At 48.5% G+C, this 24,780-nt stretch overlaps 3 non-coding genes across 3 annotated transcripts; all 3 read right to left on the minus strand.

Moving 5' to 3' along the window:
* Positions 1 to 10,182: 10,182 nt before the first annotated feature.
* Positions 10,183 to 10,264, minus strand: trnas-cga (transfer RNA serine (anticodon CGA)). The gene has a single exon. It is a non-coding gene; the product is annotated as a tRNA-Ser (tRNA).
* A 941-nt stretch (positions 10,265 to 11,205) lies between these two features.
* On the minus strand, positions 11,206 to 11,279 carry trnan-guu (transfer RNA asparagine (anticodon GUU)). The gene has a single exon. It is a non-coding gene; the product is annotated as a tRNA-Asn (tRNA).
* A 1,555-nt stretch (positions 11,280 to 12,834) lies between these two features.
* Positions 12,835 to 12,908, minus strand: trnat-agu (transfer RNA threonine (anticodon AGU)). Its single transcript has one exon. It is a non-coding gene; the product is annotated as a tRNA-Thr (tRNA).
* Positions 12,909 to 24,780: the final 11,872 nt, after the last annotated feature.

A 24,780-nucleotide genomic window follows, 5' to 3' on the forward strand; every position in this document is an offset into this window, starting at 1 on the left:
ATGAGCGTGCAGCAGTCACCGTCTGGATCCCCATCAGAGGCACGTCGCAGCAGGAGGGCTACCACTTTCACCAGGCCAAATGGGTGACCGGCACGCAGGTCTCCCCAGAGCTGTTCCAGGCCCAGGCCATGACAGGAGTGTGTCGCTGGAACTATCAGCATCTGCTGGACCTGAAACTGCCAGGCGTTTCTCTCCCGCCTGTTTTCGACCCTGCACTGATATGCTCCCTGAATGCTGTTTCCAGACGGGTCTTTGGCGAAGAAAAGTACCCTGCTCTTCATCTGGCAGCTGAAGACACCAGGGAGAGGTTTGGCCTGGAGTACAGGGAGCCAGAATGTTGTCCGGTCCCTTTAGACTGGGACAAACATAAAACCAAGAAGGACCCCGGCCACGCCACAAGTGCTCCTTCTCCAGGCACTGTCTGATCAGGGAGCAGACCCAGTGCAGCCTTCCTCCACACCTCCCACCAGGCTTTTCAGCTTCGTTCCCCACTCTGTTCACCCTCTTCAAACTGCTACTGCGACTACGTCTAGTCATGTGGCCCCTATCCCAGCATCTGACTTGGACAATGAAGCTTCTGTTACTGAGCTTCAGCCACAGCCAGGTAAAAACTTATCTAAACTAATCATGTGTCCCCTTGTTCTAATAGTGTTGCATCTTGTTTGAACCAAATAACAAATGTGTATCTCTTGGTTTTCTTTGCCTAGAGCCCACAAGAAGATTGCCCATCCAATGTTCTCCGACTGCTGCCCGCACTGGACCAGTGAAGACTGGAGGGAGAGTATTTGTGTTGGACCACAAGCGCTGGCCGTCTCCAATGAAGTCGGCAATTGACGAGCTCCTTAATAAACACCGCGGGCACGAGGACATGATCAAGCTTGTGGTTCGGGAGTATGGCATTCTTGTCCACAAGTCCAGCAAAGACCCCAACAGCATGCTGCATCCAACATCAAAATTGCATATTCCCAAATACATAAAACACAACAGTAAATTTCTCAATACATCATCTTCACTAAATACCAGCCCAGAGAAGCTGCAACATACACAGCAGCTTTGTCAGTTGCTAAGCACTACCTCTGCTGTGCCTGTTGTGACACTGCCTGCAGCTATGGTCATTCCACCACCACCACCACCACCACCTGCTCATAGCCCATTGAAGCAGGAGCAACCACCTCCCGTGTCAAAAAAAAATCAAACAAAAACATGTCTGTGCTGTTGTCAACCAAAATCAAAATATCAAGGGGATGGGACATCAATACATGACTTTTATCAGCGGGGCCCTGTCAGATACTTTTATTGCTCCACAAAAGTGTTCCAAAAATATGGTGCAGAAGGTCTGACAAACCCCAAGATGCCATTTCAAGAGTTCAGTCAAACAGATTTCTTCCAGCGAGAGCTCGATGATACAAGAAAGAGGGTGGAGGGAAAAACAGCAGAAGAAGAGGAAGAGGGAGGAATCTCCTCCACCCCCTGTCCGAAAGTGCCGGTTCTGCAGGATACAGCTAAAGCAGGGTCCGAACAGCCCCCACATCCACACTGGCTTTCCAGGGCAAGCAGGGAAGTATCTACTGCCCTGCCAAAGTCTTCTCTATCTATAGAGAGCACGGGATGGAAAGAGAGATGAGCTGGAGGGAGTTCCAGGCCTCTCCTTTTTATGAAAAGGAGAAACAACGACACCAAAATAAATGAACATTTTTTTATTATTATTCAGAGCTTGTTATTAGTATTCTTTTTTTTTTTTATCTCTGAGAGTGTTTTTAAGTGTGGCATGGCAACCTGATAAATAAATATTCTTTGTTACATTGCATTGATTTTGTGTTTTATTTCAAACACTGGTATCAATATAAGCCTGATATGAATAGTTTGTAATCATATAGGGATTAATTGGAAAAAAAATGATATTGTGGAGAAGAAAATGGTGACTTGACTGATGCTTAGACGGGATTCGAACCCATGACTTCATTTCTCCGAAGTCTCTCTGTTTGTATGACGTCTATCTCGCATCCTGATTGGCTCGCAGCAAATGTCAACAACACCCGCGCGGCCTCCGCGTGACAGGCCGAGATACTGTCCACTATACTAACGAGGACTGCTGCTGCGATGATGTGGTGTCGATTGGCCAAAGGGGAATTCAGAACAGACTCGTGGCCCATGACCGTTTTTATGGTAGCTGGAGACTTTAACCACTGAAATCCATCCCGCTTATCCTCATCAACGGACTGTATTCCCCACCCGTTACCAGCATGGGGACATTCCAACCCAAGATGAGAACACATTGGACCAGGGACACAGCAACATAGTAGGTGGCACAGACACAGCTTCACATTGCCCCCACTTTTAGACCCAACTGAAAAAAGACTCTCTTGCTTGGTGCTAACATGATGACCATTAGCATGTTAGCATTTAAGCTAATTTACTCATGTCTCAAGGCAAATAGACACATGGCATGATGTGGGGACACTATGGGACTGCCTTAACACTTTTGGATCTTGAGGCTGTCTTGCTAGTTTGTTTTTTTTTTTTACCCCGGACACAGTCTCTTTGAGAGGAGGCTGCGGTCCATCAGGACCAAAACCTCACGCCACAAGAACAGTTTCTTCCCGTCTGCTGTCAGCCTCATCAACAAGTCCCGGAACCCCCCCGACACTGTTCACACCCCACCTCTGCCTCATCCTGCCACTTTGACACTCTATATGCGTTAAATTAACGCTCAGTTTGGACTCTTAGGAAAAACAATCAGACTGCAGTTCCGGAACAACAAACAAAAAACAGACTGTGTACATATATTTATACTGTATACTGTATATTTTGTATTTTCATTTTTTAATAGATGTGTCTGCACCTACTTCACAAAAACAAATCCCCAGTCGAGGTCAGCAGGCCCCGTCTCCACAGTAAACAGTGTGGACTGGGCAATGCTTCCCTTTTCGGAGGGTCCGGACGGTTTGCCAGAACCCCTTCGAGGCCGACCAAAAGTCGTGCTCCATGGCCTCACCGAATTCCTCCCACACCCGAGTTTTTGCCTCGACAACTGCCGAAGCCGCGAACCGTTTGGCCTTACAGTACCTGTCAGCTGCTTCCGGAGTCCCACAAGCCATCAATGCTCGATAGGACTCCTTCTTCAGCTTGATGGCGGCCCTGACCTCTGGTGTCCACCATCGGGTTCGGGGCCTGCCGCCACGACTGGCACCGACCGCCTTGCGGCCGCAGCTCCGGTCAGCCGCCTCAGCAATGGAGGCACGAAATATGGCCCATTCGGACTCAATATCCCGGTCCTCCCCCGGGATGCAGGCGAAGCTCTGCCAGAGGTGAGAGTTGAAGACTCGACGAACGGGAGACTCTGCCAGACGTTCCCAGCACACCCTCACTACTCGTTTGGGTCTACCAGGTCTGTCCAGCATCCTCCCCCGCCATCTAATCCAACTCATCACCAGGTGGTGATCAGTTGACAGCTCAGCCCCTCTCTTCACCCGCCTGTCCAGAACATGCGGACGCAGGTCTGATGACACGACTGCAAAGTCGATCATAGACCTGCAGCCAAGGGTGTCCTGGTGCCAAGTGCACTTATGGACATCCCAGAATTTCTAGGCGCAGCCAAGGTGTTGAGGGAATCTGTTTCAGGGACCTTAGAATCTCATCTCTGCTATCTGCAGATGATGTGGTTCTTATGGCCTCTACGGGCTGTGACCTTCAGCGCTTACTGGGACGGTTTGCATCTGAGTGCGAAGCGTCTGGGATGAGACTCAGTACCTCCAAATCAGAGGCCGTGGTTCTCAGTCGTAAAAGGGTGGAGTGCTCCCTCCGGGTTGGGAATGAGGTCCTACCCCAGGTGGAGGAGTTTAGGTATCTTAGGTATGGTCACGAGTGAGGGACAGTGGGAGCGTGAGGTCGACAGACGGATCGGCGCAGCCTCGGCAGTAATGCGGTCGCTGTAACGGACCGTCGTGGTTAAAAAAGCTTTCAATTTACCGGTCGATCTATGTTCCCACCCTCACCTATGGTCATGAGCTTTGGGTCATGACCGAAAGAATGACATCTGGGATACAGGCGGCTGAAATGAGTTTCCTCCGTAGGGTAGCTGGACTCACCCTAAGAGATAGGGTGAGGAGCTCAGTCATCCGGGAGGGCTCAGAGTAGAGCCGCTTCTCCTTCACATCGAGAGGAGTCAGTTGAGGTGGCTCGGGCATCTAGTCCGGATGCCTCCCGGACGCCTCCCTGGTGAGGTGTTCCGGGCATACCCAGCCGGGAAAAGGCCCCGGGGCAGACCTAGGACACGCTGGAGGGATTATGTCTCACAGCTGGCCTGGGAACACCTTGGTGTCCTCCCGGTGGAGATGGAGGAGGTGGCCGGGGACCGGGAAATCTGGGCTTCCCTACTAAGACTGCTGCCCCCCGCGACCTGGACCTGGATAAGCGGAGGAAAATGGATGGATGGATGGATGGATGGACTTGTATACTAAAATGAGATGGAGATAATTGCAATATTTGTCGGAATAGTTCTGGAACAAATGGTGGAAGGAGTATCTGACCAACACTGCTCTGAGACAAAGATGGCATACGCCAAGAAGGAACATGCAAGTTGGAGATGTGGTGATCGTCAAAGAGGAGGAGGTTCCCCGAAACGAATGGAAACTGGCTGGGATTTTTCAAGTCCATAAGAGTGACAATGGACTAGTGAGGACAGTTACGGTGTTTCACGATGCTTCAATGTCCCGCAATGGCGTGTGAATGCACTCAAGAGCAATAAATGCATCGAGAACAGCAGTAAAGCAAGCATGAACTCTTTACTGGACCAGGTCAGCTAAGTAACAAAGACCATACATCTGCAAGATCTTCATAGGACACGTAAAGAGTACAGCCATAGCAGAGGATGGTTTTGATCCATCGACCTCTGGGTTATGGGCCCATCACGCTACCGCTGCGCCACTCTGCTGCTGACATCTGTACAAGTACCCAGCTTTGTGCGGCTCCTTTTGAGTGTCCTCTGTTGTCAGTGAACCTCACAAGGTCACAGTTTTTTTTTCCTGATCAGGGCACCGTTTTAGGTTGGGTGGATGAGTGATCGAAAGCGCCAGATTAAGGTTCCTTACGCTCAGGAGGCACTGGTTGAAATCCCACAGCTGGCAGCTGGTCAGCTCCATTATCCACGACTGGAATGATTTGGCAGTAAAAGACTGTCAGATTGTACAAGACACCTGAACACCTTAAGAAGAAGATTAAGAGAGGTTTTGTTCTAATGAGAAGGGTTTGTTTGTTGACATTGTGACATACAAAAGAGGTACTCCCCGTCGGGGAATCGAACCCCGGTCTCCCGCGCGGCTGGCGGGGATAGTTCAGCTGAAACGAGCTAAACTTTCCCCATTCATTTCCAATGAGAGCGAAAGGCCACTATGAATGTAATATACTTTTGTCCATGAGTGGCGCTGTGGCCGCTTCTGCTCCACCCACCACATCCATCCTGAACTTCAGGTAGAAATTAACTCTATTAAGTGTCATTATTTCATATGTTATTTGTGTTTCTCAGAGATTGCTGCGCACCGTTCAGGGTTGCAGAGTCTTCTGCGGAGAAACACCTCAACTGGGATGCATGGCAAACAACTGACACAATTGTTACTGAGGCCACATCTGTGTGCCTCAGAATATCACCCGTTATACGGCACCTTCGCACAGTTCCTGTCGGCTGCCTTCTCTGTGGTGGACCAGGAAGACCTGCAGAGGCTCCAGGATGCATACGTCTTCTGTGGCATCCAGCCTGCAAATCCCACCAAGCAGCATATTCGTGAGCACTGCAGGATAAAGATTCCTCCGCCCGGGACGCTTATTCAGAGAGTGGAAGGGGTGTTGAAGCACTTTCACCTGACCACAGATCCGAATGGCATCCCTCTTTATAAGCCCTCCATGCTAAAGTGATGGAGGATCCAACGAGTCCACATTCTGCGCGGTTGCCTCAGTGATCCTGAGGTGGAAGGGGGCATACTGTACCGCCGTGGAGGAACGATACAGTTAAACCATGTGCCAGGTGAGCGTGCAGCAGTCCCCGTCTGGATCCCCATCAGAGGCACGTCGCAGCAGGAGGGCTACCACTTTCACCAGGCCAAATGGGTGACCGGCACGCAGGTCTCTCCAGAGCTGTTCCAGGCCCAGGCCATGACAGGAGTGTGTCGCTGGAACTATCAGCGTCTGCTGGACCTGAAACTGCCAGGCGTTTCTCTCCCGCCTGTTTTCGACCTTGCACTGATATGCTCCCTGAATGCTGTTTCCAGACGGGTCTTTGGCGAAGAAAAGTACCCTGCTCTTCGTCTGGCAGCTGAAGACACCGGGGAGAGGTTTGGCCTGGAGTACAGGGAGCCAGAATGTTGTCCGGTCCCTTTAGACTGGGACAAACATAAAACCAAGAAGGACCCCGGCCACGCCACAAGTGCTCCTTCTCCAGGCACTGTCTGATCAGGGAGCAGACCCAGTGCAGCCTTCCTCCACACCTCCCACCAGGCTTTTCAGCTTTGTTCCCCACTCTGTTCACCCTCTTCAAACTTCTACTGTGACTACGTCTAGTCGTGTGGCCCCTATCCCAGCATCTGACTTGGACAACAAAGCTTCTGTTACTGAGCTTCAGCCACAGCCACAGCCACATCTAATCATGTGTCCCCTTATTCTAATAGTGTTGCATCTTGTTTGAACCAAATAACAAATGTATATCTCTTGGTTTTCTTTGCCTAGAGCCCACAAGAAGATTACCCATCCAATGTTCTACGACTGCTGCCCGCACTGGACCAGTGAAGACTGGAGGGAGAGTATTTGTGTTGGACCACAAGCGCTGGCCGTCTCCAAAGAAGTCGGCAATTGACGAGCTCCTTAATAAACACAGCGGGCACGAGGACATGATCAAGCTTGTGGTTTGGGAGTATGGCACTCTTGTCCACAAGTCCAGCAAAGACCCCAACAGCATGCTGCATCCAACATCAAAATTGCATATTTCCAAATACATAAAACACAACAGTAAATTTCTCAATACATCATCTTCACTAAATACCAGCCCAGAGAAGTTGCAACATACACAGCAGCTTTGTCAGTTGCTAAGCACTACCTCTGCTGTGCCTGTCGTGACACTGCCTGCAGCTATGGTCATTCCACCATCACCACCACCACCACCACCTGCTCATACCCCATTGGAGCAGGAGCAACCACCTCCCGTGTCAAAAAAACTCAAACAAAAACATGTCTGTGCTGTTGTCAACCAAAATCAAAATATCAAGGGGATGGGACATCAATACATGACTTTTATCAGCGGGGCCCTGTCAGATACTTTTATTGCCCCACAAAAGTTTTCCAAAATTATGGTGCAGAAGGTCTGACAAAACCCAAGATGCCATTTCAAGAGTTCAGTCAAACAGACTTCTTCCAGCGAGAGCTCGATGATACAAGAAAGAGGGTGGAGGGAAAAACAGCAGAAGAAGAGGAAGAGGGAGGAATCTCCTCCACCCCCTGTCCGAAAGTGCCGGTTCTGCAGGATGCAGTTAAAGCAGGGTCCGAACAGCCCCCACATCCACACTGGCTTTCCAGGGCAAGCAGGGAAGTACATCTACTGCCCTGCCAAAGTCTTCTCTATCTATAGAGAGAACGGGATGGAAAGAGAGATGAGCTGGAGGGAGTTCCAGGCCTCTCCTTTTTATGAAAAAGAGAAACAACGGCAGCAAAATAAATGAACATTTTTTTTATTATTCATAGCTTGTGATTAGTATTCATTTTTTATTTCTGAGAGTGTTTTTGAGTGTGGCATGGCAACCTGATAAATAAATATTCTTTATTACATTGCATTGATTTTGTGTTTTATTTCAAGCACTGGTATCAATATAAGCCTGATATGAATAGTTTGGAATCATATAGGGATTAATTGGAATAAAAATATATTGTGGAGAAGAAAATGGTGACTTGACTGATGCTTAGACGGGATTCGGACACCTGACTTCATTTCTCCAAAGTCTCTCTGCTTGTCTGACATCTGTCTCGCATCCTGATTGGCTGGCAGCAAATGTCAACAACACAAGCGCGGCCCGCGCTTGGCAAGTGAGAATTCTACCACTGAACCACCAATGTCACGTGGGGACACACTGTAAGAGAACAAAATTCAACTGTCAAGTGGATGAGCCTCTGCAAAGTGGCGCTGAATGACAAAACATCACAATGTCATACTCTTTGGATTCAAGCACCTTCTGGCGTAATGGGATCCACAACAATCACGTCAGCTGTGGATGCAACGTCAATTCGTTCTTGAAGGGCAAGTGACAAAAAGAAGTACATGGTTCACAAATCAGCTGCCAAAGTTTCACTGACCAAGCACCCAGGCACTGCTGGGATTTGAACCCGCGATCTCCTGTTTACTAGACAGGCACTTTGACCAGCTTAGCCACAGTGCCAGCAGTTCATCTGGTACCAACACAAAAACAGTTCGCCAATGGGGAAAAATGTTCATACAAGGGAGGGAGTCCAAAGTCCAACACATGTGTGAATTGAGAGTCCCTGGGTGGGCTCGAACCACCAACCTCTCAGTTAACAGCCAAACGTGCTGACCAATTGCGCGACAGGGAGTACAACAGCATGACTGCAGTAAGGTTTCACTAAGTGCTGTCCACCTTAACTCTCGGGTGGTCCGGTCTGTTACGTTTCAGGTGTCATTCTGAATACTGCCCTTTCGCAGGAAAAGAGCCTTTGTACTTTTTCAACATGAGCTCTAAAGAAAGGTATAAGCTGAGATATACTGCATTGGCCGGGTACCGGACCCGGGCCTCCCGCTTGACAAGTGAGAATTCTACCACTGAACCACCAATGCCATGTTAGGAAACACTGTCGGAGAACAAATTAAATTGTCGAGTGGATGTGCCCCTGCAAAGTGGCGCTGAATGACAAAACATCACAACACACGCACGGGATGCCAGGGGAGGCCGAGTACTAACAGAGCTGAGCGAGAGGGCATAAGAAAAAAAATTGTGACCTTGTGGTGGTTACCCGGCAGCACCAAGGATATGGCGCACGTCTGATGCGTAATGCATGCCAGGTGATGTTCATCTAGCGAGCGGACATTCTTGTGGGGGACAAGCTCAACAGTAGGAATGTTGAGAGAACTGACCAGTCCGCTATCAATGAAGTTCTCGTCCGCCCCAGAGTCAATTAATGCTGTGGTAGGAGAAGCTTCCCCCGCCCAGGATATCGTACCTTCCACCTGAAGTCGGCCCACCAAAGCGGATGACGCAGCTGGTGTGGTCGGAGCGGGCAGTGCCAGCAGCTGGGGAATATCCCTGGTGGAGGAAGAGCGTTGGCGTGCTGGGCGAACTGGACAGCGGGAAATTGTGTGTAGGACTCCCACAGTACAGGCACAGCCACAGGCGTGGACGGTGACTCCTCTCCGCTGACGAAAGGCGACTGGCTCCCAGTTGCATGGGGACGACACTCCCGACGTCAACAGACAGCGCACCGATGCTGGAGCAGGGAGGGAGGAGTGGTGCCGGAAGAGCCCCAGGAGGTGGGATTTGGAGCCGACGTGTGGGTCGGAGAGGCTCCGCCCTCTGCTGTGCACTGCGCTCCCGCAGCCGGTTGTCGAGTCGAATGGATAGCGACAGAGAGCGGCTGGAATGACAAGGCGCTGCGGAGCGCATATCGGGCGAGCCTCAGCCAACAAGTGCAAGATGAGCTGGCCGCTTGGGATGAGACCCAGACGCTGAGGCTCGCCCGATACGCGTTTCGTAGCGCCTTGTCATTCCAGCAGCTCTCTGCCGCTATCCCGGTCAGCGTGTGGTGCTCATAACGCCAAGGTCATGGGTTCTACCCCCCGTACTGGCCACTCTTCTTTATGTGCTCCAGGAACAACAAAAGGGCGACAACCCACTGGCCCCCATATCCAACATCACACCACCCACCCACCTGTGAAACACCCTCGACAAGGCCGCTGAAAGACCGGGGAGAGGTAAAGAAAACAGCATGTCAAAGCAGAGTGGCAACAAACCTCTCGGCCACCGAGACTGCAAGAAGCAGATCAATGGGGACAGTGGACTCCATTATCCTCTACCCAAAATTTAGACCTCCAGTGTAGAGAATGCGGACCGTGAAAGGACAACACCCCGGCCCTCATAACCAACAGTACTCCACCACAAGGTAAACAGCATGGCGGCAACAAATGCCCAGCCAAAGCGTCACAGACAGGATTCCAACCTGTGCGGGGAAACCCCATTGGATTTCGAGTCCAACGCCTTAACCTCTCGGCCACCGTGACTCCTTGGAAAAGACCAATGGGGGCAGGTGACCCCATTGTTCTAGAACCAAAATTTTGCTGAAGGATCAGCTGGCAACATGTGCATGGGAGGAAGACACATGGTTTGTGTGAGGGGCTACACAAGTCTTTCCACTTCTAGTTAAAAGCCAGGCACCTCACATTGTTTCCATAAAGTACCAAGGGATTGTCCTGTTGCCCTTGTATTTTGTGGGCAAAAAGGAGGCGTTTGCAAGTGGACCTCAGACCCTATCACTGGTCACCTGAACAGGGACTTGAATCCCGGACACTCAGATCAAAAGTCTAATGTTCAGGTGACTGGCTCAAACTTTGTCTGACCACTCTTTTGTCCAGAAGATATTTGGCTAATGTGGTCTGTTTTCTTAAACCTGCAAATGTCCAAATACACAAGGGTATTGTCTTTGTAGGGAGCATTGTAGTACATGTGACATGTATACTACATATGACATCAGAAATGATGGGTCTTTATTCAACAGAACAAGAACAACATTTCTTTTAAATAACGGCATAGGAGCTGCTGAAACACAGAGAAGGCACTGCTGGGATTTGAACCCAGGATCTCCTGTTTACTAGACATGTCTGTCAAAAAATCACAACAGTATACAGTGTCTTCTCTTAAGGGCCCCTGCTTACCAGTTGATGGGGTTTGACTTGATTCCTTTTAACATAAAAGCATTCCGTCGTCTCTTAATCTATAATCCTGGCTGGCGCTTTTGCAAAAGCTAATATTTTCAAGCAGAGCTTCAAACTGAAATCTGTGACTTGATCAACCTAACTTCTGATCAAATGTGTTAGACCATGGAAGCTGGAATGTGCTTTTGAAAAGTCATTGACACGCAGTTTGCCAATTGGGAACCACACAAGTGCTGTGCAAGAGTGGAGCGCAAACATGAAGGAACAGCGACACTGATGCATCCAGAGAACGTCCCTGGGTGGGCTCAAACCACCAGCCTCCCGGTTAACAGCCGAGCGCGCTGACCGATTGCGCCACAGAGACTCACACTCTGCCAACTTCTGTTCAGTTGAAGCCATACTAACGCATGCTATGCGTCCAGCATGCCCTTTGTTTTGGATGTGACTCGCACCTTCTGGTGTAACAATCGAGGCATTGCAAACCAGGACACCAGCTTTACTCTTTGATGAACGCAAAGTATTTTTGGGTACAATCCAGGGGTCTTGTGCTCTCACGGAAATGGCTCTGTCCTTTTTCAACATGAGTTGAGACGAAATGTATTAAAATAGACAGACTGCATTGGTCACTCAAGCAGAATTTCTCAGTTTGCCAATTTCAGACTGCGTGACAAAGAATCAAGTCAAACTCCATCGACAGGATGGACAGGGGACAACAAAGCAGGGAAGATAAGGGATAGGGAGGAGAGGGGAAAGATGAGACCGCCTTTGTTAAGAGCCAGAGAAGAAGCTCTCATCTCTGCAAGGTCAAGTACAGTATGCCAGAAGATTTTACCTTGAGAGTTGTCCTCATTCAACAACGGCCTGGATAGCTCAGTTGGTAGAGCATCAGACTTTTAATCTGAGGGTCCAGGGATCAAGTCCCTGTTCAAGCGGTGAAGGTAGGCAGGCCCCTTCCCTGAATAACTTGTTTCAGTAAACCTTTGCGATCTTCCAGGACTGTGGGTAAACGCCATTCTCAATAATTAAATTGAAGATACAGTGCGAGACAGGCACTTTGACCAGCTTAGCCACAGCGCCAGCTGTGCATCTGGCACCAACACAAAAACAGTTCGCCAATGGGGAAAAATGTTCATACAAGGGAGGGAGTCCAAAGTCCAACACGTGTGAATTGACAGTCCCTGGGTGGGCTCATACCACCAACCTCTCAGTTAACAGCCAAACTCGCTGACCAATTGCGTGACAGAGACTACAACAGCACACAAGGAATAACTTGTTTAAGTAAACCTTTTCGACCTAGCACCTTTGCGATCTTCCAGGACTGTGGGTAACAAAATTCTCAATAATTAAATTGAAGATATGAGTTTCTCAGGGAACACAAGGAGCGAGAGGTTCAGTCATCACTGGGAACTTTGGAAGTGTAGTCACCTTAAGTCAGGTCTGCTTTGGTGAACTTCAGAGGTATCATGACCAGTCTGCATCAAAACATTATCTGAAATCCTGTGGCAGGTTTCTGGCATTGATTCTTAATTCAGTTGTCATCCCTGATAGATGGTAATGGTAATGGTAATCATGCCCGCATGGCAGGCGAGTCTCTTTGCTTGTCTGACGTCTGTGTCGCATCCTGATTGGCTGGCAGCAAATGTCTGAGAATTCTACCACTGAACCACCAATGCCACGTGGGGACACACTGTAAGAGAAAAAAATTCAACTGTCAAGTGGGTGAGCCTCTGCAAAGTGGCGCTGAATGACAAAACATCACAATGTCATACTCTTTGGATTCAAGCACCTTCTGGCGTAGTGGGATCCACAACAATCATGTCAGCTGTGGATGCAACGTCAATTCGTTCTTGAAGGGCAAGTGACAAAAAGAAGTACATGGTTCAGAAATCAGCTGCCAAAGTTTCACTGACCAAGCACCCAGGCACTGCTGGGATTTGAACCCAGGATCACCTGTTTACTAGACAGGCACTTTGACCAGCTTAGCCACAGTGCCAGCAGTGCATCTGGCACCAACACAAAAACAGTTCGTCAATGGGGAAAAATGGTCATACAAGGGACAGAGTCCAAAGTCCAACACATGTGTGAATTGAGAGTCCCTGTCAGGTTCAAACTCCTCCAGGTCTCTGGTGGTGAAGAAGGGGAAAATCACAGACCAGTTTCGCTTCTCAGTCAGAGGCATCCAGATTCCATCGGTGGGGGAGAAGCCAGTTAAGAGCCTGGGCAAGATCTATGACTGTACCTCGAAGGACACCGGAGCACTCCAAGCAACATCAGAGGAGTTGGGAACCTGGCTGACCGCAGTGGATAAGTCAGGATTACCAAGTTTACCAAGTTTAAAGCCTGGATCTACCAACACGGCATCCTGCCACGCCTACTCTGGCCGCTGCTGGTCTACAATGTGCCACTGACCACCGTCAAGGGCTTCGAGAGGAAGGTCAGCTGTTTCCTGCGGAGGTGGTTGGGCTTACCGCGAAGCCTCAGCACCATCGCCTTGTACGGGAGGAGCAACAAGCTGAAACTGCCCTTAACTTAACACTATAATCATTGTATTTACATTTTATTCTAACATTTCCCTCCTGTTTATCACACATTTTCTGTTTGCAGTCCCTCCTAGGCTCTCCTCTCGGTTTTCACCTATTAGGTCATCTATGTCAGAAATTGTGCTTACACCTGAACGGAAGTGTTCTCGTCGTCTGAGTCAAAGTACTTGTCTTGGTCAGGAAACAAGTCAGGGGCATGTCCATGATGGCTATCTGAGTCGTCACTGTCATCGCTGCCACCTGCCACCAGTAGGGGGTACATTTCATTTACCTTGTTGTAATTGGTGCCATGGCTAAATCCACAGTCCATGTGATTGTAACCTTCAGGATAGGGATACAACAACATCCACATAAGGCACACAAAAGAAGGGCAACAGCGAGTGCAATAAGCACGGACATCACATAAGGAGACCATTGTCCCCCAAGTTTTCTCCAGTCACCGAACATCTCAGTGTCAACACCAGTGCTCCTTCATCTTGGTGTTTAGCGCCTTTAAACCAGAAATCGCACGCAACAGCATTCCTGTGGAATCTGTATTGTTGGGGATGGACATGCAACATTGGTCGCCAAGCATGGCGCACACTCCTTGCTGATGTGCCAGCAGTCCATCCAAGGCGATGCGATTCTGGAAGGCCATGAGTGACGTGGCATGGAGTTGTTCTCCAATTGCTGTGAGTCCGGCCTCGGTGTAGTTCCCAAGCTTTTGTATGTTATAGTGGAGGTAGTTAATCCTATCCACATTTTTGTTAACTGTTATCCATGGGATAATACTTTCCAAACCTGATGCAACCTGATTTACTAGTTTGTATTCGTCTGGTACCCCTCGTGGCACGCTGATGGCATCGATGTCGGTGGGATTGTCTTGCATCATCCAGTCGGGGGCTGGAACTTCTCTCTTCCTTTGGAAGTAGTTTGGGATGTGGTGTTTATCTGCTTCAATGATAGCACTTAGTAACATGTCAACATTCATAGGGTAAATAGATACTGGAATCAGTAATGTCACTACTGCACATGTTCCGGTCATGTTATAAACGATGTCATCGAGGTATTCGTCCTCGCACCACTACCACACGTCTGCTCTAAAGTACTAAGTTGATGGGGGTGTGTTTCCTCCTTCTGTGTTGTAGGTATCTTGATTTTTTTTACATGTCTACAATATTTGAACTCAACGTGACCTACATTTTTTTGCGGTTCCTTTTAGCTGTACACTGGTGAAATTTGCTCGGGCTACTTTAGTAGAGAATGGTGGGGGCCTTTTTGTCTCATTGACTACTGGGAATATAGTGTTTATATCATATAAACATTCTCGACAAAAACATTCTAATATTCTGAACATGATGGTGACAGTGTGGACATTTTTGTCATTACTTCAGGGACTCAAGTAGCATTGATCAGTGCTGGTACAATCTGGAGAAGTGGGGTCATGGTCATACATGCAACACAACTAATATTTTTAACATAGTTTGCTGCACTTTTTGCTGCTTGTTCAATGTTTAAAACCCAGTTGTTAAAAGTTCCTGAAATGGTTCCATGGTGATGCCTTCCATTTTTACTATTGGATTCATTACAATAATCATATAGACATAAACATTTATTAATTATTATATTATTTATAGCTTAACCCGACTACAATAGTTATTGGTAAGCCGGGGGACATTTTGGTTACTGTTTCATTTTTGTGCCATTCTGCTACAGTGCCCTCAAAACCAGGATGCATTGTTGGGTTTTCTGGCCAAGGGTATGTGCTATAATCTTCACTGCTCAGCACGATGCCCCAGAGTCTAGGACTCTGAAGTCCCCTGCGTCACAGACGGGTCTTTACCTTCCTCGTCAGACTCCCGAACAATGACTAGTTTACAATGCGATTGATGTACCTCTTTTTGCAATTTCAATGTCGTCAATGTCGTTAACAATACTTGATAAGGTCCTTCCCACTTGGAAGAGTGTCAGTGTTTTCTTTTTACACTTATAAAACAATAAAGTCCATGTGTATTACTTGAAATAAATATTGTGGTTTTTGAAATTGGCCACACCGAGGTCGCAAGCTGCCCTGGGCATTGTGTTTTGCACACATTAAACACGCTCTACAAATTTTTTGGAAAAAGAATTAAATTCATACATAGTAAAGTGGGTGTTAATAGTGTGGCACATCCCTCCTGTTGAGACATGTGCAAAACCATGGCTCAAAATAGCGTCCCACTTATGCAAATTTTTTGGCAAGATTGTTTTATTATCTGTCGACATATTAACATTTTTGTCCAGGGTTGCTTTATTCCTAAGACAGTGGTCAATTTCTTGCTTTGGACTCTGCTGTTGCATGTCTGCCAGAATCTCAAAGTCTACTTGTAATTTTTTAGTGTTAAGATGGTTCAGTTCCTTTAGTGCTGCTTGTTTTATCATTTTATCAGCGAACGCATTTCCTAAGGATATCGGATCAGTATTATTTGTAATATGTGTCATGCATTTACATACAACAATTTGTTTTGGCAATTGCACTGCTTCTAGTAATGCTGTTAGTAATCCGTCATGAGTTACTGGTTTTCCCGTTGATGTTATCATACCTCTGTTTTGCCAATATTGTGCAAAGGTATGTACTGTTGAATATACATATTGGCTATCAGTATAAATTGTCACCTTTTGACCTTTCATTAATTTGCATGCTTCTGTAAGCGCTACTAATTCTGCTGCTTGCACAGAATAAGAGGATGGTAAATGTTCTGCTTTCAACACCATATCTTGTGTAACAACTGCATAGCCTGTTATTGTTTGTCCAAAATTATTTTTCTTCAAGGAACCATCTACAAAATCTCCTCTTTTTGTTAGTGCCTGATCTAATATGTCTGGTCTACACTTTGCAGTTTGTGTTGTTAGTTCATAACAATCATGTGGTTGGCCTTCCTCAGGGAGTGGTAGAAGGGTAGCTAGGTTGAGCGTGGTGCATCGCTCAAGTGTTAAATGTGGTTGGGACAAAAGTGTTGCCATGCAAGACAGATGTCCAGCAGGAGACAAAAATGTCACGTTAGTCTGTAATAGCAGGGTGGAAACCGCATGAGGTACTTTCAGTACGAGTAGATGGAATAATACAATGGTTGCACTTGTTTCCACGGCTATAGATGCTGCTATTACAGCCCGCACACAAGGTTATGTAAAGACCTTTACAATCTACTGTTTGTATAAATGTTTTGCTGTAATCAGGTAGTGCTAGAATCGTAATTCCTACCAGTATATATATATATTTTTTATTTTTTTTTTTAACACATAATGCTTTTTCTGCCTCATTCCACTATAAGGGTGCTGTCATTTTTAAGTCTGTTTTATATGTTATGTTTGTTAATGGTGACACTATTTGTGCATAGTTTGGAATCCAACATCTACATCTAATTAGTGAGTCCTAAAAAGGACATCATTTGTTTTTTCGTTTGTAGTTTAGCTGCATTTAAGATTGCTTGTTTTCTGTCTGTTAGAATGGTTCGCCCTTGTCCAGTCAACTGATGCCCTAAATACTTCACTGATTGCTTACAAAATTGTCTTTACTCACTTTATGGCCTTCTTTTGCTAAATGGTGTAATAAGGCTATTGTGTCTTCTTCACATGACTTCCTATCTGGTGACGCTAGTAGGATGTCATCTACATATAATAATATCTGGCTTCCATTTGGGGGTTCAAACGTGGACATACTGGCCATCATTGCTTGTGAATAAATTGTCGGGCTTTCACAATATCCTTGTGGTAAGCGTGTGTACGTATATATATATATATATATATATATATATATATATATATATATATATATATATATATATATATATATATATATATATATATATATATATATATATATATATATATATATATGTATATATATGTATATATATATATATATTTTTTTTTTTGCAAACGTAAATGCGAACCTGAACTTTCTTTCTCTATTTGAATGGAGAAGAATGCATTACTGATGTCTACTATGGTGAACCATGTGACATCTGTTGGTAAAGAATTTAACAATGTGTGTGGGTCAGGCACACAAGGTGCTCTTGCCACCACAGCTTGATTTACAACTTGCCCTGTATCATTCTCCATCCCACAGAGAGTGACACTTTTTCTCACTGGGAAAATAGGGATGTTACATGGTGGGTTATCGCATTCTACTAAGACTTGCTGGTTTTATTCCTTCATATGCATTTAGTTTTATTAGGTGTACTTGTAATTATACTACTGGTTCATCATTTGGTTCTGGTTGTATTTGTTAAGACAAGCCTAGTCATGCTGAATATAGCTTTTGGTTCCTTTTTGACTTGTGGTTTTCCACTTTTATTTCCCATCTTGGGAATAATTTAGTCCCTGTTGTGATGATCTTCCTAGGGAAAACTAACAACAGGGTTGTTTGTCAGTGAGAGAGTAATGAACTTTTCTTTGAGGTAATTCTCAAGCTTCTACCCCGGTGAGGGTGGAGAATTCTTGCCTCTGCTTCCTCAAAGACTTACTCTTTTTCTCACCCTTTAATATGAAGACCTGTCTAGTGACAAAATCTCCCATTCACACACTCATTTGTACTTTGAAAACGTTTTCACATTCAAACCCCGAAAAGGCCTTTAACCGCGGAGGCTCTCCTTTCCTAGCCTAGCATGACCGTCAACTCCGTCTTTGCACAAAGAACTGCTAACTCGGTCTTTTTTTTTGTTTGTTTTTTTTTGTTTTTTTTTGTCCCGTCCAGCCATTGGGGCAGATAGTATTGTTGATCTAAATGCCCTTACATGCTAAACAGATTTGCTCTGTGTCAGGAAAGGTGTTGGCTACAACTTCCCTGTACCATGAAATTTTATTTGCCGTTATTTGATGTTTTTGTTTTGCCATTTGGAGCGACCGGACCGGAGCAAGAAGAAGAACAGAAAAGAAGAAGAGAAAGGGGGGGTGGGGGGGGCAGTAGAGGGAGAGACAAAAACAGCAGCAACAAGAATTCCCATAACAACAACAGTGACAAACAGAACAGTTAAATGTCAATGATGGCTAAGGGTCACAATAGAGATGATATCAGTGAAATGAAACAGTCCAACTTACCAGTAGCAATAGTAACAATGAAGACATGAACCATGATAGTGAACACAATTACAGCCATACAGTTACAGTAATTAAAATCTCACTGCTTGACATCATTTTTACTGTAATAATAGCATACCAATAGCATATAGACATCAGGGATAAAATGGTAGATTGTATAGAGAAGCACCCATGTGCTGTGAGTGTCCATATGGAGGTGTGTACTTCTGTGTATATATTCATATATGTGTGCGTAAGCGTGCTTGTGTATGTGAATGCGAGTGTGTGAATGTGTAATTGTCACTGAGAATGACAAAAGGAGAGAGACTGCCTTCTACCACCCAGCAAACCCCGCCCCGCGCAGCCAGGTCAAGCCCCCACCGCCAGAGATCCTCCGGCCCCATGGGTGTGGGCAAAGCCAGGGCCGACTCCCCAAGCAACTCCCCGAAGAGACCAGCAATAGGCCATGGAGGAGCAATCCCAACCGGCAAGAGGGCGCCAGCAGGCCGGAGGAGAGCCGCACCCCCGAGACCAGCGGGAGACCATACCCCACTAGGGCAGAAGGGCATCAAAGGCCACACACCTGTGGGCACAGGGGCGCCCCCGCCAACCGGAAGGGAGCCCGTCCACGCCCGCCCCCCCGCCCCCCACACACCCCCAGGAAGCAGAACCCGGCCCGCCCCAGGTAACCCCAGGCCTGACTACCAACACAGGACCGCCCCAGCCAGGACAGAAGAGGCCCGGGCACACTGCCCCATGGAGGACCGGGCGGTAGAGATGGAACGCCTTTGCGCCAGACCCCCGCAAGGCCCCCCGTATATCTATATAGCCATATACACACACGCACACCCACACATATATATATAGAATTATAATAAAACTAATCATTATTTATCTAAGTATTTAAAACAACAAATACATAAAATAATCTCAGACACACGCAAGCACACACTGTGGACGTCCCCGGGTTGGGCGTCCGGGGCATCACAGGGCGGGGGACCCAGGGGTCCCAGACCCACAACCAGGCCCCGAGCCCAGGGAGGTACGGACCGCCAAGGGATAGCACCCCCAGACTCCCCTCGACCACGGCATCGGGGCTACGGCAGTGTGGCAGACAAAGGAGCGGGCGAGGGGAGGAGGCCCGCACATGAGCAAGCGGAGGGGGCGTGCAGGCGAGTGGTAAGGCGAGTGGTAAGGCGCTCCACCGCGCCGGCCGACACCCGCCGGGCAGCTCACCCCCGTGAGGGAGAGCCATAGCTCCAAGTCATGGGGAGGCCAAGCACCAGAGCCGAGGAGTTAAGACCAGCGCAAGGTCACCGACGGACCCCACAATCCACCGGGAGGGCCGACCTCCCCCCCGCCCCCAGAACCAGCAGCGCTCCACCCACGTACCGGAGAACCATCCCTGACGAGCCCTAAGGCAAGACTGGGGATGGGCAAAGACAGGGACAGCGATGCAGCAGAGCATAGGACCAGTGGCAGCAGACACCCAAACGCCCAGAAGAGCACCATCCCCCCAGCAGGCCCCACTCCAAGGAGCATGTCCCCCATCCCCACACGTCACCCAGGCCCCCGTCCCCATGAGCAGGATCAGGCCACCACAGCACAGCAACCCCAAGCCACCACCGTAGACTTCAGGCCACCACCAGCGCGGACCCCACTGCCTGGAGGCCGGTGAACGCCCCCCCAAGGGCACGTTGGTGCCCGCGACCCAGGACAGACCCAGGGAGGTAGCGCCAACCATGACCCTAGGGGCAAGCCCCGGCGTCAGCTGGTTTGAAATTGACTTTTAATTACTGAAGTGTGTGTGAGGGTTGCCTTGCTTTTATGCTTTTAAGGATGTTCTTTTTCGTTGGCAGGTGCTGAGGGCCCAGAGCGGCAGCCTGTTGGTCCCCTTTTTTCCCACTTTTGGTTTACTGAGTCACGGATGCAGTGTGGTTTGGATCCCTCCCATTATGTTACCGCTGTCGTGCTAAGCCCCAGCCCAGGCCTCTTTTCTTTTTGACTCCTCCCATCACCACTTTCTTTGTATTATTCATGGTTTGTCACTCATTTTAAGATAATCGTTTAATAAAATAACTACTTTTATCATTGTAAATCACAATCTTGTTCTGTGGGATTTTGGGGATTAATGTAGAGTTTGTGATTGATCAACCTGTTACATCCTGGGGTGAAAGTCCCCAGGTGGCGTTGTCAGCAAACTACCTACCCCGCTCGCTTTGCCACACACGCAATGACACCACAGCCCCTCCATGCAGGCCAGTGATGCACCCAATCAGTCATCTGGGAAATATGGATTGTGTGTCCAAACTGGGGACAGATGCTTGTGTATACACCTTCAGAGATCAAGCACATGTCCTTGTTCCCATGTTTTTGTAAAAGTAGGAATTGAACGGCATTGTTTCCACCCAGTTTCGAACCGGGGATCTTTTACATGTGAATGGGGATCAATGGGGAATGGGCTGTGAAGAGGACTGGCGAGGTCACAAAGCAGTTGCCAAACAATGAATCACGACGATGTGTCCAAAGTGGGGGCAGAATGACAATTGTCCAAATTGACAAATATTTCTCCTTTGTAGGGAAAATTGTAGTTCATATAACATGTTCCAGAAATAATGTTTTTTTTCTCAACAAAACAAGAAATCACAATTGGAAATGAGGCTTGAAAGGTTTAAAAGCCAGCTGTGAAGAAAGCACCTGAGCCAACCTCAGGCTCACCTTAATGTCTCAGTGAACTCAAGGTTGGCTGGATGGGCGGGATTTTGAAGTTAAGGTCCTTTTTCCAAACTATTTGCCAAGTCACAATGCAAATCAGGATTATGCTGAAAACCGTGCTTGAACCAGGGACCTTCAGATCTTCAGTATAACGCCCTCCCACCTGAGATATTTCAGCTGCTAAAGTGGCTCTCAGTCTGGGCTAAAAGAAGGGCAGTGTGACACTGGGTCTGTGCCACATAAGTTGCTGTGTCCCTGGTCCAGTATGTTGTCATCTTGGGTTGGAATGTCCCCATGCTGGTAACAGGTGGGGAATACAGTCCGTTGATGAGAATAAGCGGTGCAGAAAATGGATGGATTTCATTGGTTGAAGTCTCCAGCTACCATAAAATTGTTCATGGTCCACTTTGGCCAATTGACACCAAAGATCAATCAAAGATGGCGGCGCGCACAGACGCAGCGGTTCACGGCTCTCCCTTTCAGTGCTTTTTTTGCTTATTTTATGTGTGTTTGTCTATGGACTCTATCCACGTATACATCGGCATTACACCACTACACCCGACAGGACCTTGTGGACATCGGCTACCGACACAAACTGGCAGTTTGCAGAGACTTTCATCGTCGACACAACATCCCAGACGAACTAGCGAGACCACCGGGCGCTCCGTGGATTGTTGTCGGGTCTGGAAAGAGGCGCAGGCGGCGTCGGGAGCGCAAGCAGAGGCGGGGTCGCAGGTCCGGCCTACTGCTACGGCTACGAAACAACCCACATAAGCCACCCCTGCCCAGCCTGTACCTCACCAACGCCAGATCCATTACCCACAAAAAGGACGACCTGGAGTTACAGCTCGAGGGAAACCGCTACATTCGTGACTGTTGTGTTCTAATCATCACGGAGACCTGGCTCAAACCGACGATCCCCGATGCTAGCGTGCAGCTAGCCGGCCGCTCTCTACACCGCTGGGATCGAACAGAGGACTCCGGTAAGAGCAGAGGTGGGGGGGTCTGTATTTACGTGCATGAGGATTGGTGCAACAACAGCAAGATCATAGAGACTCACTGCTCCCCTGACATTGAGTACATGTCCGTAAGATGCCGGCCGTATTTTCTCCCGAGGGAGCTAACTGTTGTGATTGTCACCGCTGTTTACATCCCACCGGATGCTAACGCTACTCTCTCTCCTGTTGAACGTCATCAATGAACATCAGCGGGCCCACCCTGATGGCGTTCATATTATAGCCGGGGACTTTAATAAGGCCAATTTAAAGACTGTACTCCCGAAGTTTCATCAGCATGTCAAGTGTCCAACGCGAGGACCAAAAACTCTTGATCATGTATGCTCAAACATAAAGCACGGCTACAGAGCAACACCACTCCCCCACCTCGGACAGTCAGACCATCTCTCCCTGCTGCTCACTCCTGCATACACCCCCCTCAGACGCAGATCCAGACCCACCAAAAAGATCATCACCACATTGCCGGAAAATGCACTCAGTGAACTTCAGGACTGCCTCCAACACACAGACTGGGACCTATTTCAACATCAGGACCTGGAAACATACACAGTGACAGTACTAGACTATATCAAGTTTTGTATGGGAACTGTGTCTGTGGACAAAGTCATCCGGATTTTTCCAAACCAGAAACCCTGGATGACCAGCCAGGTCCGCTCCCTCCCCAAAGCCCGCGACTCTGCCTTCAGGTCAGGCGACAGAGCTCTGTACAGTACGGCTCGAGCTGACCTGAGAAGAGGAATAAAAACAGCCAAAGCGGACTACAACAGGAGGATAGAGTCCCACCTCTCCAGCACGAGAGGTGTGGCAGGGACTGCAGAGCATCACTAACTTCAGAGGACGTGATGTGATGTCAGGAGACCTGAGCGTGTCTCTGGCAGAGGAACTCAACAGTTTCTTTGCCCGCTTTGAAACACCACAGCCACACTCATCTTCTCCAGCCCTGCCCCCAGCCCCTCCCGACCCCCCCCCCCCCCCCCCCCATTAACTGTAGGAGAGCATGACGTGAGGCGTGTGCTCCAAGCAGTGGACCCCAGGAAGGCCCCGGGCCCTGACAGCGTACCTGGAAAGGTTCTCCGAGCATGTGCACACCAGTCCGGAGTCTTCTGCAGGATTTTCAACCTCTCCCTGGCCCAAGCAGTCATCCCCACCTGCCTGAAATCCGCCACAATCATCCCCATCCCGAAAAAGTCACCCGCATCCAGCCTCAGTGACTATCGCCCTGTTGCCCTCACACCCATAATCATGAAGTGCTTTGAGAGACTGGTCCTCCAGCACATAAAAGGCTGTCTCCCCCCCCCCCCCCCCCCCACTCGACCCCCACCAGTTTGCATACCGGGCGAACAGATCCACAGAGGACGCCATCGCCATAGCCCTGCACGCGGTGCTGAACCACCTGGAACAACAGCACAGCTATGCCAGGATGCTCTTTGTGGATTACAGCTCGGCCTTCAACACCATCATCCCGGACATCCTAACTACAAAACTGGACACCCTAGGCCTCCCTCCCCTCACATGCAGATGGATCAAGGACTTCCTAACAAACAGACCCCAGACTGTGAGACTCGGCCCCCACCTTTCCTCCACCCGCAGTCTGAGCACCGGATCACCACAGGGCTGCGTGCTGAACCCCCTCCTGTACTGCCTCTACACACACGACTGCAGTCCGGCCCATGAGAGCAACATCATCGTCAAGTTTGCTGACGACACCACAGTGGTCGGACTGATCTCACAGGGAGACGAGGCAGCTTACAGGGAGGAGGTCCAGAGGCTGACGACCTGGTGCTCCGACAACAACCTAGCCCTGAACACGCACAAAACAAATGGAGATCATCGTGGACTTCAGAAGGAACAGAAGTGACCCGCCCCCCCCTCTACATCAATGGCGAGTGTGTGGAAAGGGTCCACACATTCAGGTTCCTGGGAGTCCAGATCTCCGGCGACCTCTCCTGGACAGACAACATCACAGCTGTCATAAAGAAGGCCCAGCAGTGTCTACACTTCCTGAGAGTCCTCAGGAGGAACAACCCGAACAGTGAGCTGCTACTGGCCTTCTACCACTCGTCCATCCAGAGCCTGCTGACCTACTGCGTTTCCACCTGGTACGGAAGCTGACTGAGTCGGACAGAGGGAGGCTTCAGAGGACAGTCGCGGCAGCGCAGCGCATCATCGGCTGCCCTCTCCCCTCCCTGACGGACATCTACTCCACCCGGTGCCTCAGCAGAGCTCGCAACATCATCAAGGACAATTTACATCCCGGTGCTCAGCTGTTTGACCTGCTGCCCTCCGGCAGACGCTACAGGTGCATCAAGGCAAAAACAAGCAGACTGAGAAACAGCTTCTTCCCAAGAGCCATCACGACCCTGAACTCAGACATACAACGTACAAATGTGCAATATTTTCCATCACTGCCTCTGTTACTATCTCAATCATATTTATTTATTTAACAACCTTTACAATACACTCATATGTAACTTTGCTCATCTGTATACACCAGACATTATTTGCACTATGACCCATTGATCATTGCACTAAAATTAATATATCTGCTCCTGCATAT

This window comes from Doryrhamphus excisus, chromosome 17 (genome assembly GCF_030265055.1).
Source record: "Doryrhamphus excisus isolate RoL2022-K1 chromosome 17, RoL_Dexc_1.0, whole genome shotgun sequence".
Classification (NCBI taxonomy): domain Eukaryota; kingdom Metazoa; phylum Chordata; class Actinopteri; order Syngnathiformes; family Syngnathidae; genus Doryrhamphus; species Doryrhamphus excisus.